We start from the raw sequence: 18156 nt of genomic DNA, 5'->3' as shown, positions 1-18156 counted from the left end.
GACATTGGGATAAGAAAAGACTTTATGAACAAAACCTCAGTAGCATGGGAACTAGCACAAAGAATCAACAACTGGAATCTCATCTTATTAAAAAGCTTCTGGACTGTAAGAGAAACCACCAACAGAGCTAAGAGACAACCTACAATGTGGGAAAAAAAATTTTAACAGCTATACCTCAAAGGACTACTATCTAGAATATATAAAAAACTTTAAAAATTCAGACCCCCCCCAAATTTAAAGACCCAATTCAAAAATGGGCATCTGAAATGAACAGACATTTCTCAAAGAAGTAAAAGCACCAAATATATGAAAAAACATTCAACATCCCTGGCCATTCAAGAGATGCAGATGAAAACAATGCTGAGATTCCACCTCACCCCAGAAAGAATGGCTGCTATCAAGAAATCAACCAAGGATGGGGATTTAGCTCAATGGTTTCACCACTTGCTGCACAGCACAAGGACCTAAGTTCAATCCCTGGTCCAAAAAACCCAAAAAAAAAACAGAAATCAACCAATAACAAATGCTGGTGGGGTTGTGGAGAGAAAGGAACCCTTCTCCATTGTTTTGTGTTTTTTTGTACAAGGGATCAAACTCGGGACCTTGCGCTTGTGAGGCAGGCAGCAGAACTACTGAACTAAATGCCTGGCCCCCCTTCTCCATTGTTGATGGGAGTGTAGACAGGTGCGACCACTGTGGAAATCAATATGGAGATAACTCAGAAAACTAGTATTAGAGGTCCCATTGACTCAGCTATTCCTTTGCTTGCTATCATCCCAAAAGAATTAGAAGAATCATACCACAGTGATATATGAGCACCTATGTTTATAGTGGCACAGTTTGTAATAGCTAAAGCTTGGAAACACCCCAAATGCCCATCAACTGGAGACTGATTAAAAAAGATGTGGGTTTTTTTATAAGATGGAGTACTACTCAGCCATTAAAAATGAGAAACTAGAGACATGGAACGACATTCAAATCCAGAGGCATCAAAATGTAGGTTATCTTTTCCAGCTATTATACTCAGCCTGCCACATGGCATTCTAAACCATAAGGAGTTTTGTTTTATGAGCCAGAGTCTCACTATTCACTGTGTACCCCAAACTGGCCTTGAACTAGCCTGCCTCAGCCTTCCAAGAGCTGCGATTATAGTGTTCCAGAAATCTCGGAAAGAAATACACGGAGACACAGAATTCAGGTAAAATAATAAAAGTTATATTTGCAAGTAGGCAGGACTCCCAGAAACCAGTCTGGTTAGTATCCTAGTGCCTCTTTGTTCAGTGTTTCCTTTTTATATCCTTTTTAGCCATTATCTCATCCCTAGTGGTCTTTGATGTGTAAATCCAATTCCAGTTCCTATTTACAAGTCACAGACACAAAATAGGCACATATACATTGTAAATTCACCCAGCCATTGCAACTTTGTTAGGTTAATGAAGTTACTGGTTAAAGAGTCAGATAACTGTCACCTTAAAGTCACCTTAAACAACAAGAGTTATGGGAAAAGCAAATCTTAAAGGAACACATTACTTATTTTACTTCTACAACTACCTTAATAGTCAATCTACTAAGTTATCCAAAACTTTTCCCTATCAATAGGTGTGCCCCAGCACACCCAGGTAGGTAAGCCTTATACGTGACAGCTTTGGGGTTGGGGGCCTAGATCCAACTTTTGTTATCATTTCCCTATGTTCCAGAATCGGGGAAAGAAATGCACGGAGACACAGAATTTGGGTAAAAAACAAAACCTTTACTTGCAAGCCAGCAGGACTGCCAGAAACTCGTCTGATCAATGTCCACACCATCTTTTGTTTTGACATTTCCTTTTATATCTTCTTTTAGCCATTACCTCATTCCTGGTGGCCTTAGTCAGTAAAATTTGTTTCCCTTTTACAACTAGTTCCTGTTAATGGTTATAGTCACAGACATATAACAAACAGATGGCACTTAAAACACATACATTGTAAACTAACCAAACATTTCTACTTTGTTTTTCTCCAGGTTAAATGTTATCTACAGCTAGGTTACAGGTCAAAGGGTCAGTTAGCCATCACCTTAAACAAGAGTTATAGGAAAGGTAAATCTTAAAGGAATGCATTACTTATTCTACTAAAGCTACCTTAATAACTAACAATAGTTTAAATTTTCTCTATCACCTATAAACACTGCTATTGATAATGTTCTTATACTTTCTTTTACCCAAACAAATTCTTCAGTTTTCGGTTGGGGATTTTGTTTTGTTACAGTAGTGGGACTTGATCCCAGGGCTTTACCACAGAGCTGCATCCCCAGCCCTTTTTATATTGGAGCATAACGCCAATTTTGTTGTAAAGGCTCAGACACATGGGTGTATAATACCCACATTTATTATTTAGACTATTTCTACTGATGAATAATTAATTTTAATTTTATGAGCTTTATTATATTAAACAATAGCTACTTAACAGGAAAAAATATCAAAAAATAAAGTATTGAGGGGCTGGGGATTTAGCTCAGTGGCACCATGCCTGCCTCGCAAGCGTAAGGTCCTGAGATTGATCCCTGGTACCAAAAAATAAATAAGATAAAGTATTGAATTTTTAATATTTATTGAGTGTTCATAAAAAAGCATCAAAATTTTCAATATCAACTATTTTTTGGTGTACAAAGTCTAAAAAAATAACAACAGAAATTCCTATATGAACTACAATGAAAATACCAATAAACTCTACAAAAACTAATCTTTACTTCAATTATTATAACTTAGGCAGTCTTCACATATGACAACAGCACGTTCCATACACATGTATCACTTACACTGACAGCATATGTATTTTGCTTTCCTGGCCTTTATTTTTTCCTGGCCTTTTTGTAGGACATACTTGACATCTCCATGGTCTTGCTGTTTTGTCAGGAGGTTTTTTGTTTTTGGGTTTTTTTTGTTTTTTTAAAAACAAGGTCTCCCTATGTAGTTCAGCCTGGCCTTGAACTCACTATGTACCCCAGGCTGCCTCCAACTCAAAGCAATCCTCCTGCCTCAGCTTCTGAGTGCTGGGATTACAGATGTGCACCACCACACCCAGCTAGAAAGTTTTTATTATATTATACAATGGGTAGTTAAGAGGAACATAAAATATCAACACAATAAAGGATTAAATTCTTAATATATATTGCACATTTAGAATAAATAGCAACATTTTCACATCAGCTGTGTACTTGCTTACAAAACCTAAAAGATGGGGGCAGAGGATTTACCTCAGTGGTGCCACTGCCTGCCTTGCAAGCCCAAGGTCCTGAGTTGGATTCCTAGTATGAAAAAAGAAAATTAAAAAGATAACATCAGAAATATATTCCTATATGAACTACAATGAAAATACCAGTAGAATTCTACAACAAAAATAATTTTTTCTTCAATTGTCACACCCAAGGCAGCCTTCACACATGACAACTGCATGTTCCATGCACACGTCTTGCTTACACTGACAGCACATGTACTTAGCTTTCCTTTCCTGTGTTCCAGGCCGTTCTTGTCTCCTCTCTTGTCTTTCTCTTTTGTCAGGAGCTTCTTACTATATTGGACAGTGTGCACTTTGCAGGAAAATAAGATATCAATCAAATAAAATACTAAATATGTAATGAGTGCTTAGAATAGACATCACATCAGCTGTTTACTTGCTTACAAAACCTAAAATACAACATCAGAAATAAATACCCATGTGAACTACAATGTAAATACAAAATATCTATCACAGAAATAATCTTTGCTTCAATTGTCATACTTAAGGAGTCTTCACACATGAAAACTGCATGTTCCATATACAAGTATCACTTACACTGATAGCACATAAGTTTATTTTACCTGTCCTTTCTTGTAGGCCACAGGTGACATCTTTTTGGTTCTCCTGTTGTTGTAGTAGGTCTTTATGATGCTTTGCCTGCTTGTTCACCTGTCAGCTGACCATTGTGCTCCACAGTTTTTTCTGCATAGGTCCCTGGGCAAAAACATTTTGTTTTTTCTCTGCTATAAATAATCTCTTATGGCCAGGTATGATAGCACATGCCTGTAATCCCAGCACTCGGGAGGCTGAGGCAGGAGGATTGCTGTGAGTTGGAGGCCACCCTGGGCTACATAGTGAGTTTAAGGCCAGCCTGAACTACATAGGGAGACCCTGTCTCAAGAAACAAAAAAAACAGTCAAACAAAAAAACTTCTTATGAGTTCCAGTTCCAATACTCTAAGAAAACTTCTCCATGATATTTTGCACTTGTTATTTTCTTTGTAAACTATCAAACTATTTATGTGTTTCAGATGGAGTAAAACACACTCATTGGCCAACACTTTGTGTTTTAAATGACATCATAGTTGCCACATAACTAATCAACAACATCTACTCCGCCTTTGGTTTTTTTGTTTTGTTTTGTTTTGTTTTTGTTTGTTTTTTGGTACCAGGGATCAAAATCAGGACCTTGCACTTGTGAGGCAGGTGGCATGCTTTTGGTTTTTTGTAGAAAGTTACCATCTCAGGTTTCCATTTTTATGGAATATCAAAATGATGGCTACCAATAGTTCCATCATGGTGGAGTGTTGACATCAGCAGTACTACTTTGTTTTTCTTGGCTGTACAGGAGGCCAATGTTACACCTTTCTGAAATCTAAAGATTGTACTATACAATTTTCTGTTTTGAAATTGCAACATTTCATTTGGAATTTCTGCTTTGTTCCTGAGTACAGTTCCTATGCTAGTCTACTTGTACTCTCTTAGCAAATGTAACATTGGGCCAGGGATTTAGCTCAGTAGTTCCATCACCTGCTTCGCAAGCACAAGGTCCAGAATTCGATCCCCAGTACCAAAAAACAAAAAGAGCTAAGGAGCTAGGGATTTAGCTCAGTGGTTCCACTGCCTGCCTCACAAGTGCAAGGTCCCAAGTTTGTTCCCCAGTACCAAAAAAAAAAAAAAAGGACTCAGCAAAGGTAACATCAATTGGAAACTGGTAAACCAATTGTCGAATGTCACATTCCAATTAGTTTGGGAGATAAGAGTAACACATTTGTTCACAACATCATTCAGTTTATTACTATACAAATAAGGACCTAGTGGCTAAGTTCCAGGATAAATTTCTAAATTTAAAGCATAATAAATCTTTGCATCTATAAGGGCATAAATTTTTATGCCATATTTTGACCCATCACTTTTCCATAAGTCTTTTACATTGCTGCAGTTACCATGAGAAATCCCTGCTAAATTCAACAGATTCATGAATCCTTTCAGTTCAACCAGTGAGGTGTCATAATAAATTTTTTTTTTCAGTACTGGGGATCAAACTCAAGACCTTGTGATTGCCAGGCAGGTGTGGCACCACTGAGCTAAATCCCCCACCACCACGATACATTTTTTAATATGGCTATTTTTGCATGCAGAATGTTTTGTATTTCACAACATCTTGTAGCATTCCATCTGTTACAATTTCCAACATTGAATAGTACTGCTGCCATTCTGTCCAATAGGTTTCATCCCTGACAAGATCCTCACTATATTTTTGAAGCTGGTTCTAACAGTGGATTGTTGTATTTGGTTGCATGACCACTTTGTAACATTTTGACTATGTGGGGGGCTGCTGTGAGATGTGTCAAAGCCCAGGTGTCTGAGGGCACCTGAGGACACAATTCCATCATTTAGTATAGGCACATAATGGTGGCTTTGTTATATAATAATGAATCAGCATAGACAACCCTGCATGCACTACACATCCTACAAGGTCACCCAGAATGTTTTGTCTTACTATGTCTTAGTAAGCTGATAAAAACTACTATAAGTCCTTTATTGGAAAATAAAGCTGGATTCCTGCTTTGTAATGTCCGCTCCACACATATTCTTTTCTTCCCCCCACCTTAGATTCTTTTATTGGTACATTTTAGGTACACAATACATTTACATTTATCATTGGGTACTTAGACCTTTACATGATATATCTTGGTTCTTATTTTTCCCCCATTTCCTGTCCTCCCTTCACCCCCTCCACCCTTCCTTATTTACAAAGGTTTTGTTTCCATTTTTTCCTTTTCTCATAATTTTTCCTTTACCTTCTTTCCTTTCCCCTAGCCCTCCCACTTCCCCTACCCCTTTGGACCTTTTCTTCCTATTTCCCATGATCAGTTATTCATTTTAATCATTATTTACACTTTCAGTTTCTCACACCAAACTATTCAGTATTTACATATGGATGTCCTATTTATTTTCCTTAACAGTATGTCCTCACACACATATTTTTTTCTTTGTGAACCTCACCTGACCAGGCCTCCCTTCACCCCACCAGCCCAGCAACTAGTCAAATATGTAGTCACATTGCTGTTTTCTTCAGCACCTGAATCAAGGGGGTCTGCATTCCCTGTGCCTGTATCAGTCAATTCTTGCTCCATTTCACTGTCACAGGAACTTTGGCCACATCGCCAACATCAAAATCAATAGCATCTCCATTATCCATGCATGAGTAATCTGATGATTCACTTTTAACTTCCTCCAAAACTTGCAGATCTGGTTTTTCATGTGCCATTGTATAGAATTGGCCTACTTCTACCAGGAAAATCAAAAGAAATCTTTAAAAAAAAATCCTAAATGCACAGAAATTTAGCAATGAGCATTTCATGGGTAAAACTCACTTGTTGCTATTTGGAGCTCCTGTACACACCTTGCCATTTGTCTGCCAAGTGGGTGAATTCACAGATAGGTTTTGTTTTCCCCAGATGCAGCTACTGAGTCACACCCACATTCCATTATGATAAAATACATGTTTTCATACCAGAAGAGTAGTGTGGGTGCATTTTACCCTCTATGAGGCTCAGGTAAACATACGCAAAAACTGTTAAAGCATTGTGGGTAAAAATCCCAGTTTGACACTTTTGAACATGTACACACACCTTGCCATTAATCTTACCAAGTGAGTGAACACAAAGATTGCTTCCTGTATCCCCCAGGCATAGCTACTGAGATGCACAGCCAGCTACTATTACACTACAGTACAAATTTATAGTAGAAAAATATGGGATGGGTTGTTGTAACCCAATGTTATGCCCTTGATGGTGACAACATTATGAAAAACACATTATTAGTTAATTGTCTTATTGTGCAAAAAGCATAGAGCACTCATACACAACCTAGCTGATATTGGGTGATCCATCTGTGTTAGTTACTTTTCTCTCATTGCTGAGACAAAATACCAAACACCCAAAGTTAGAGGGGAAGGGTTTTATTTGGCTTACAGTTTGTAGAGGTTTCAGTCCATAATCACCTGGCTCCAAGGCAGGGATGGCAAACAAGTACTGTAGAGGAGAAACAACATGGTGCCCACAGGATAGAAAAAGCAGCAAGGGAAACAATTCACAGTGGCAGAAGAAAGCAAAAAGCAACAAGGGGGTTTAACAGCATCTTTCTGCCCCTTTTATCTTATTCACACTACCAGGATTAGGGTGGTGCCAAACCAATCATTTACATGTAGTGGTTTAGTAATCACATGCTCTTAATCCCAGGCTTTGGGGCTTTGGGGGGACCAAAACACAAGCCATAATACCATCCATACGCCCTCTTAATGTAATCAATCATAATTAACCTGCTGGAGACAGAGCATCACACACTTTTACAATCAGCTTTTTTTTTTTTTTTTTTTTGAGACAGGGTCTTTCTGTGTAGTCTAACATGGCCTGAACTCATAACAATCCTCCTGCCTGAGCCTTCTGAGTGCTGGAATTACAGGCATCCACTACCACACCCAGCTAAACTTTTTTAAAAATAAGGAGCACAGTGCTAGTTGGGCAGCACATATACTAAAAAATAAGGAGCACACTCTAAAATAAAGATAAAATGTATATTAAATACATTAATCAGTAACATAGTTGCTTAGTATCATGTGCAAATTATAGTATAGTGTACATAGCTCTATTTTGATGTTTGCATAGATCTTACACTGCCAATGTGTGAGAAATGAGTTTCACTGCAGCATTACAACAGCAACTATGTCACCAAGTGATAATATGATAGATAGCTAAATTAGGTAGACATATTATAGGTAGTCAGACAGGGCTTGGCCCTCAAGGGAGTCAATGCAGAAGAGAGAACACATCAGAACCTTGGCTGGAGGCACATCTGAAGAAGAGTAAAGTCATAATGTCCAGATTTACATACTTCTGTAGTGGATAAAGGGAAGCTTAAGATTATTGGCACCACCCTGTTGAGATTTCCTGTATAAATAAATCATTATTGGGCCAGGGATTTAGCTCAGTGGCACATGCCTGCCTTGCAAGCGCGCAAGGTCCTGAGTTGGATCCCCGTACCAAAAAAAAGAGTAACAATAAGTCATTATCTCATTAGGGGTAGACCATCCTCTCCCACCCACTAAGACTAAGGCTACTAAGACTAAAATGACTAAGGCTAAAGGGAAGACTAGGGACCAGGGATTTAGCTCAGTGGTTCCACCACCTGCCTTGCAAGTGCAAGGTCCCAAGTTCGATCCCTGGCACCAAAAAAATAAATAAATAAAAAATAAAGGCAAGACCAAGCCTATAGATTATCAACCAAGGTTAATGATGTCTTCCATATGCCCTTGTTACTACTGGATCAATGTAAGCCAAGTGGCTATATTTTTTATCTTATTGGTTGATTATAGTTCCAACCCACATTGTACCCAACATGTGTTTTTACTCTATAAAACTTTCTCAGAGAAGTGAGCTCATTGACAATCCATTTGGGACCCCTCCTGTGTCTGAGGAGCTATTCCTATTCCCCATTCCCATTCCCCAATAAATTTTCCTATTCTCAACCTCTGTTTTCCTTAGAATTCATTATTTGACTTTGGAGAATATGAACTTGGCCTATCTGACATCTAGTGGATGGGGAGATACATATTTTCCCCTATATCATTTTGGAGGTTTCACTGAGATAATTGAAAGAAGGTAACAGTTTGCTTTTTGTCTCATGGATTCTGGATTGTGGCTCATTTAGGTAACCAGAAACTGTCATTCTTGTTTTCCAGTTGCTTTATGCCTAGTCTTTTATGTTTGTCTTTTTATGCCTTGTTTTTTGTCAAATGATGGTAAATTTAAGTTGAGAACATGGGAAGATTATGATGGTTCTTTGGTAGGAAATTTTATTTTTGCAGTCAGGGTCTTATCTCAGACAAGCAGCTCTAGGAAAGAGTAAAGTTATAACTTCGCCTTGTGGACTTTTTTTTTTTTTTGGTACCAGGGATTGAAATCAGGACCTTTCCCTTGCAAGGCAAGTGCCAGAACCACTGAGCTAAATACCCGGCCCTCCCTAGTGGACTTTTATACTAACCAAAATGTGAATTTGTAAAATGGATTTTTAAAAAATAAAATCTAGTTTATGAAATATAAATGCCTCTTATAAATGCAGCACTCCCACAGCCAGTTATTTGTGACAGTGTGGCTGCTAACCTTAAATCTGAGAGGACAAGATTCATTGAGGCAGTCTGGCCTGATCCCCCTCCTTGCTCATGGAAGGGAATTTCAAGACTTTTCTGCCTCAGTTTCCTTTCTGGTTTGATCTTCTGCTGGTGAGGATGAAATCTTAGCTCTTGAGATTCCCCATTCTTGCCTTTCCAGGGTGAAAGTTACAACTCATGGGCAAATTGTCTCAGTAAATCACTGTGAGTCTGAGAAAAGAAGACTTTTTTTTCTTCTTCTTCTTTTTTGACTTTCTTTTTTCTGATCTCATTTCTGACCTTTTTTTGTCACTTTGTACTCTCCCCCACCCCCCGTTTTGGAGGCATGTTTCCTCTAAAGATCAGAAAGAAAGAGAGAAACTCTGAAAAGGTTTTAGTCCCAATCTGCCTCAACCTTTACCTCCTACCCAGCAACTAAGAACTTTCAAGTTGAGTCCATAAAAATGAATGTTGGTTAATGCTGAAGACAGGGAAGGCCTCTTGGATGAGGAACACATACTCCCTCTCTGGGTCAGATGAGACATTGGAATTTTGCCCATCTAGGAGAACACACATGAAGCCAATGTCCCCACCTAGTGTTCTGGGCACAATTTCTATTCCAGTGGGTACAGAAAATTGAAACCTGAGACCCAGTGGGAAGAACAAACTTTTGGGTGATACCTGAAGGAGCTATTTCCTAAGCATTATATTTAAGGGACCAAAGCACATTCAGTTCAGGAGAGAATTTCTGAATTACTTTTATCCCACTCCTCTGTATTCTCAAAAAAGTGTCTAACCTCCTGGCTCTCCCCTCCTAAACCTAGTTCTCATCATTTATGTGTGTAGGGGAGGGAAGTACTTTTGCTAACATGTAAGTTATGGTGGTTGCTAGACAATGAGTACAGCTTTTAACCTGTGGGTTTCATATGTGCATTACAATATAGAGACATAGAAATTTGTAGAGTGGATTCTGAATAAACCGTAGCCTTGTCTTGCTGCTAAGGGGGATTGCTTAGGTGATTAGGTAGATGATACAAATAAATGTCTCAGCAACTTCTTTTCTCCAGGGCCAAAGGCAGAATTTTTCTGAGCCATTACTTGCCTCTATCTCTAGAGGTGACCTCTTTTGCAGGGTGGGAAGTTCCTCAACCACTTCCAATCTAACTTTGTTTTCCCTCTCACTCTCTTCCAAAGAATTGGAAAGCAGTTGTTCAGGTCTCTTGATCATTGGTGTAATTTTGCTAGCAATGCTTCCTTCTTTAAACATGGCCATTATAGCAGGAATCAGTTGTAGCTTGTGCTTTGGGAAAAACACATTGGAGTTAGGAATTTGAGTTTCCAGAGAAGGTAGGGGCATGTGTTGGTAAGCGTGGGTGGTCCAGCCTGGCCTATCTTCTGATCACTCTCCAGATAGCAGCCACCTCCTCTGGAGGTCACCTCAAGGACACCTTGAGGGCACATAAAAACCAAGTAGCGATGACAAGGGATGCCTGTTTTCCCCCTTGTTTTGGGGAAACTCAATGTTGAATACTCTTACTCTGTTGGAATGTATTCTTAAGCACTGAAATTTGTTCAACCTTCATGTATTGAGTAAGAGAAGTTTAATATTCTTCTGCACTCACACATGGCCTGCCTACCCCCTAGAAATGGAGTAGAATGCAGAGAGAATTATTGAGTATACTATTTTGTGACTAGCGTTGTACTGCAAGAGAGAGGGAAATGGTCACGATTACCTTATTTCAGACTTTCTTTGCATTAAGAGACAGTCCTCAGGGCCAGGGATTTAGCTCAGTGGTTCTGGCACCTGCCTTGCAAGCACAAGGTCCCGAGTTCAATCCCCGATGCCAAAAAAAAAGAGACAGTCCTCATCTTTTTGGACAAGTGCTCTCTCATGACTTGGTCTGTTTAAAATTTTCCCAAGTCACAGTCCTGCAATATGTAGATGATACACTGTTCACTAATGATTTTCTCTTTGATAGAGAAACGGATGCCTTGCTAAAAGATGTTAACTCAGTGACAAAATTCCAACAGACTCTTCAACAGCAAACAGAAACAGGTGTTAAGGGATAGCCATAGCCTCAGTCCACAGAGGGATGCCTCTCTCTTGTCATGATTTCTCCAGAACATCTTGCCAGGCCAGCCACCATTCTCAGAGATATGCTAACTGAGGTTCTGAAAGAGGAAATCCTGTAGCTAAGTATGGCCCAAGGGGCACAAGGAAGGGGGCCCAGATGCATGGTAAGAGTGGCTAATCTGTCTCTGGCTACTTCCTCGAACTTCTGGTTCCCTGCTGCTGGTGCTGGATGGGGTTAAATCTAGGGTATACCTTAGATTGGGCACAGAGCAATAAGGGTAGACAGGGACACCTTCTTTCCCCTTGTTTCTTTTCAAAATGGGAAAAATGGTCAGAGGTAGACATCTGCAGCAGGGCAGAATGGACCCCTGGCAGGCCTTCTTCCCCCACTCCACTGTTTGAATACATACTTAGCTCCAAAGAGTGCCACCTAGTCTCTTTCTACACCCAAACCTTGCCTGTGCACCCACCACAGAAATAGTTACAATTACCTTTAACAGTGTGACCCTCTAGAGGGAACAGTTACATGTGGCTATCAAAACAGCACTTTTGACTATCATCTGTGGCTAGCAAACAACTGTGGCTAGCAAAGCAACAATGAGATGCCTGTATAGTTGAGTATTCCAATTGTTTTGTTTTGTTTTTCTGGTACTGGGGATCAAACGCGGGACCTTGCAGTTTTGAGGCAGGCACCAGAAACACACTGAGGGAGGTGGGAGGCAGGTGCGGCACCACTGATCTAAATCCCCCCGGCTTTTTTTTTTTAAGGACTCTGGGCTCAGAAGCCACTTTATTTAGTTAGTTAGGTTTTTTTGCTTTGGGGGTTTTTTGGTACCAGGGATTGAACTCAGGACCTTGCACTTGCAAGGCAAGTGCGGCACCACTGAGCTAAATCCCCAGCAAAATTTGTTACAGTTGCTTTTTTTTTTTTGGTACCAGGGATCAAACTCAGGTCCTTGTGCTTGCAAGGCAGGTGGTGGCACCACTGAGCTAAATCCCTGGCCCTTTTTTGGCGGGGGGGGGGGGGGTTGGTACCTGGGATCGAACTCGGGACCTGGCGCTTGCGAGGCAGGCACTGGAACCACTGAGCTAGATCCCCGGCCCCCTAAAAGGTTTTTATTCCTTCTATTTTTATTAGAAGAGATCTCTGTTGACTTATAAAAAATTCTGACTAGTCTATTTTTAGTTACAAACCTAAAAACCGTAAAAGGGTTATTGTAATTCAACTTGGTCAAATACATTTGAGTGAACTCTAGTTTATAAACAATTGTGTTATAAGGGGCCCTGGATTTAGCTCAGTGGTTCTGCCCCCTGCTTTGGAAGAGCAAGGGCCTGAGTTCAATCCCTGGTACCAAAAAAAAAAAGAAAGAAAAAAGAAAAAACAATTGTGTTATTTGTGCTTGTCCAGATGTCTACTCAATCTGTAATCAGTTACAATACCTATAGTTGTTTTGTTTGAACTTGACAATTTTTTTCTCTTTGCTTTTTTGAGATTTCCAAGGAAAACAGTTTATACAGATTAAAATATTTGTGTCTACAATTTAAATTGACTTATAGACAAAATAAGTGTCATTGAAATTAAGGACATGCTTCCACCCAGGGTGCCAGCCAATCAAAATGATGTTGAGGCTGGTTTTACAAATGCAATGTGTATTGTCATCTGTATACAATAACTTGGGAGTCTTTCATTGGTCAAAAACAATGTGTTGTTATTATCTGGTTCTCATAGGTCATCTGAAAAATTTGTTCAAATAACTAAATGGGGATCCCTTAGACTTCGGAAATTGTTAGACAAGACGTTCCTTGGTGAAAAAAGGAGCAACTGCCTGGAAACATTTTATTCCAGTCTTTATTCACTAATGGGAATCCCAATAATTTCCATATCCTTCCAGGAGACACACTCCAATGAACATTGCTAAATATGTTAATGTAATATGTTTACATTGGTTGTCATTAAAGGGCTAAGTTTTCTGTGAGTAAAACTAAGGTTTTCTTATAGATGTTCTTGGACAAAACTAAATCAAAGGCCAAAGTTTCCATATAGCTGTGACACTCATTATTGCTAACTTCATGGTGTACTAAATGTATTCATGCCTTCTGGATGTACAGGTTTTCAAAGAGGTAAAACTAGGGTTACTAATGGTGATAAGCTTTTTTTTTTTTTGGTACTAGGGATCAAACTCAGGACCTTGTGCTTGCAAGGCAGGTGGCGGCAAAACTCAGCTAAACCCCAGCCCCAAACTTTTTTTCTTTTAGACTCAGATATCTGCCTTTCTCTTGTGCTCCACCTACTTGTGATAAGAGGTATCTGTCTAATCAGCATGAGATCACCAGTCAAATAAGTTTTTTTTAAAGCTTATGTGATGTGTTATATATGTGTCACTACACTTAGAGATGCTCAGGCACAATGGCACATGCTTCCTCGATGATATATTATTAAAGGATAACAAATTAGGTGAGAGCTTCTTTGTGTTCTAGATGGTGATGACTGACTAAAAAGGCTATACTAAGATAGACATTTAGGGCCTGGGATTTAGCTCAGTGGTTCCACAGCCTGATTTGAAAGCGGAAGGTCCCAAGTTCAATCCCTGGTACAAAAATAAATAAATAAATAAATAAGATAGACATTTAAATGTCTATACTAAAATAGATTAAAAGATGTCTATACTAAGGTAGACATTTAAGTGTGTTTCAAAGATAGTATCATGACTACCATGCTGAAACATCATGTATGGCTCTTGATCTCAAGTTTTCTCTGTAGAACTTTATAATTGTTGTCAGTTAACATTCTGCAGGGATTACATTTCTAAAACAACCATAATTGGTAAGAAGTAACAGTCTTCTGGCTATACTTCATATTTGAAAGTGCTTGATATCCAGATGAGATTATAATAGTTAAGCTCACTGCACCCACTGCAATACTGATAGAACTGATCTTCTCTTCTGGGTGTTCAACAACTGAAGTTTGGAGACCAGAACTATAAAGGTAACTGGGCTAAGAGGACAGGTAATATTTTGGCCCTGGCTCTCCCACATCAATGAGGACCCAGGACATGAGGGAACCTTTTCTACAAGATTCTACAACTTCGAGTCACCCAGCCTCCTCAGCAAAGAGATTTTTGGACCTCAGAGGACAGGAATCAACAAATGCACGGTGTGCCAAAAGAGGATCACCAAAGAAGGAAAAGTCTTCCATGCTTTCATAGAATGCAACATGGTCAACCAAGACTGTGACCCAACCTGGAAGCTGACCTGGCAACCTGGCACTGATAGAGGAGCTGAGAGGCTCTCTGTACATGGCTCCAAAAGTAATACCTGAAACGGGCCAGGATTTAGCTCAGTGGTTCCACCACCTGCTTTGCAAGCAGAAGGACCTGAGTTCGATCCCTGGTACCAAGAGAAAAAAAACACAAACAAATACCTGAGAAGACTTAGCTGACCTTGGTAGACAGCAAGAGGTTAATTTTTTTTTGGTACCAGGGATCGAACTTGGGTCCTTGTGCTTGCAAGGCAGGCAGCGGAACCATTGAGCTAAATCCCCAGCCCCAAGAGGTTAATTTTGATTAACATGGGTCCAAATTTAATTTGGTCTTTAACACGCAATAGAAAAGTATAATCAAAAGATGTATGAAAACAATACCATAGTAATAAAAGCTAGATATAAAAAGGGGCTCCAATTGCTGACCCCTTCTGGAAATTTCCAGCTGCACCTGTAGCTGACCACTGATAGGGTTTGGGGAGGCTAAAAACTATGGTGGAAGGCAGGGGATTTAGCTCAGTGGTTTCGCTGCCTGCTGCGCAAGTGCAAGGACCCGAGTTCGATCCCCAGTACCAAAAATAAAAATAAATAAATAAATAAATCCTTTTTTAAAAAAATTAAATAAATCCTTTAAAAAAAAAAAAACTATGGTGGAAGCTATAAAACTCAACAAGACTCTTTAGATTCCTTTGCTAAAATTGTCCTTCAAACCACCACATTCTCCATCTTCTTACAGCTTAAACTAGAGGGACATATAGCAAGAAATATCAGATGTATAGATAAGTCTGATAGACAAGTAGAGGGGTCTAGGAGGCAACTGGTTATAATTGCCATTCCAGTTCCTTAAGAGCAGTTTCTGGATATGGCTCTTTCCCCAACCTGCCTTTCCATTCTAGTGCCCATGCTTTGATTATACATGCTCTAATTTCTTGGATTTTTTTTTGTACCAGGGATTGAACTCAGGACCTTGAGCTTGCAAGGAAGGCAGTAGCACCACTGAGGTAAATCCCTGGCCCAAGAAAATTTATTTATTCTTGCCTAGAGGCTGACAAATTCCAAGTGATCATGCATATGGAACCCATGACAAATATAGCAGACTCTTTTAACTGGGATCCACTAGATTGACCTTGTGAAGGGAGTTCATAATTGCTTAACTCCAGCATGATTTCTATCTGAGGCCCATTAGATTAGCTCTCTGGAGAAGCCCCCTGACTGCAGTCACCCCTACACTGACCCTTCTCAGCTTGAAGCAACTAGACAGAAACTATACCCATTCTCCCCTCACCACACTTAGGGATACCTTTTCATAGGGGGAATATAGACAGTTAAATTAGGTAGAAATATTATAGGCAGTCAAACAGAGCTAGACCCTCAAAGGAGTCAATGCAGAAGATGAGAACACATCAGAACTATGGCTGGAGGTGCATCTAAAGAAGATTAAAATTGTGGTTCCACAGCCTGCCTCGAAAGTGCAAGGTCCCAAGTTCCATCCCCCGGTACCAAAAAAAGAAAAAAAGGTTTAAAGTCACAATGCATTCCTGAGGGATAAAGGGAAGTTTAAGATTACTGGTCCGGGGTTACTTTGAGTTCAAAGACAGGCTGAGATACACAGTGAGTTCAAGGCCAGCCTGCACTACAAAGTGAGACCCTGTCTCAAAAACAAAAACAAATAATAATGAGCCATTATCTCATTAAGGGTGGGCCATCCTCTCCCACCAAGATTAAGACTACTAAATCTAAAACTACTAAGACTAAGACTAAGATTTAAAACAAAGGGGGGAGGGCAGGGATTTAGCTCAGTGGTTCCACCGCAAGCTAAGGACCCAAGTTCATCCCCGGTACAAAAAAAAAAAAAAAAACAAGCCTAAGCCTATAGATTATCAACCAAGGTTAATGATGTCTTCCATATGCCCTTGCTAATACTGGATCAATATTAGCCAAGTGGCCATACTTGTAATCTTATTGGTTGATCATAGTTTTGACTCACATTGTACCTGCCTCGTGATTTTGCTCCATAAAACTTTCTCAGAGAAGCAGGCTCATTAGCAACCCATTCAGAACCCCTCCTGTGTCTGAGGAGCTATTCCTATTCCTCATTCCCATTCCCCAGTAAATTTTCCATTGTTCCTTAGAATTCATTTTTTGACTTCAGTGACTTTGGGGAACAGGAACTTGCCATATCTGACGTCTAGCAGGTTGGGAGGTACATATTTTTCCTCATATGTCAATAGGACTTTTTCAGTTCCACTATTAAGGGACCATCATATTATAGCTATGTGGTCCAAGGTTGACAGAAACAGCACAAGAACGGCCAGGCATAGTAGTGCACGCCTGTAATCTCAGCACCTGGGAGGCTGAGACAGGAGGATCACAATGAGTGCAAGGCCAGCCTGGACTGCATAGTGAGAACCTGTCTCAAAAAAAAAATTTTAAAACAGCACAAGACTACAGTAAGTGGCTCAGGACTTGGTAGTTTGAAATGCAAACACAGAAGCCTCACTGCTACAAGAAACGTTTTTGTTTTGTTTTCCTCTTTGTGGTTTTAGTACTGAGGATTGAACCCAGGGTCCTCATATTGAGCTAAACCCCTAACCCTTTTTAAAGTTGTTATTCTGAGACAGAGTCTCACTAAGTTCCTAAGTTGAATGGGCTGGGCTCAAAGTTACAACCTTCCTGTGTCAGCCTCCCAGAGTGCTGGGATCATAGGGGTACACCTGCACCTGGCTGAGAGGCTCCTCAGAGGAACTGCTGTATCTGAGTTGGGCCTTTCAGAGACACCTCCAGGGTTCAGGCAACTGGCAAAGGTTGGGATATCCCCTGTAGGGAAGGGGGTAGGGAACAAATTAAGACCAATTCTCATAAGGACAACTACGGGAGAGACAGGATATTCAACGTGGTTGTGGAGGTAGAAATGCAATGGGTATAGAACTTTCTTGAGTTGACCTTAATCCTCTGAATCTTGGATGTGCTTGAGACCAAAAGAAGGAAATAAAGCTGGGTGTGGAGGTGCATGCCTATAATCCCCATACTTGGGAGGCTGAGGCAGGAGGACTGCAGTGAGTTCAAGGCCAGTCTGGGCTACATAGTAGGAAAAAAAAATAGGAAATGAGCCAGGTGTGGTGCCACAGGCCTGTAGCCCCAGCACTCTGGGAGGCTCAGGCAGGACTGTGAATTCAAATACAGTCTTGGCAATTTTGCAACTTAGTGAGACCCTGCAGGCTGTGGCTGTAGTTCAGGTTGAACACTCTGGGCTCAATCCCCATTACTGCCCCGGGGGCGGTGGGGGTAGGGGTTGGGATGTGTACCGATTAAACAGTGCCCAAGATTGGCACCGGGTACTAGCTGGGTAGAAAGGGGAATTAAGCCATGTGTTTGGGAAGGACCTATGGATGGTCTCCGCACTGAGAAAGCCC

Source organism: Heterocephalus glaber, unplaced genomic scaffold (assembly GCF_053883595.1).
Source record: "Heterocephalus glaber isolate CG9 unplaced genomic scaffold, H.glaber_assembly_v1.0 deba00001610, whole genome shotgun sequence".
NCBI classification, from domain to species: Eukaryota; Metazoa; Chordata; class Mammalia; order Rodentia; family Bathyergidae; genus Heterocephalus; species Heterocephalus glaber.
Note: the sequence above shows the minus strand (reverse complement) of the source record.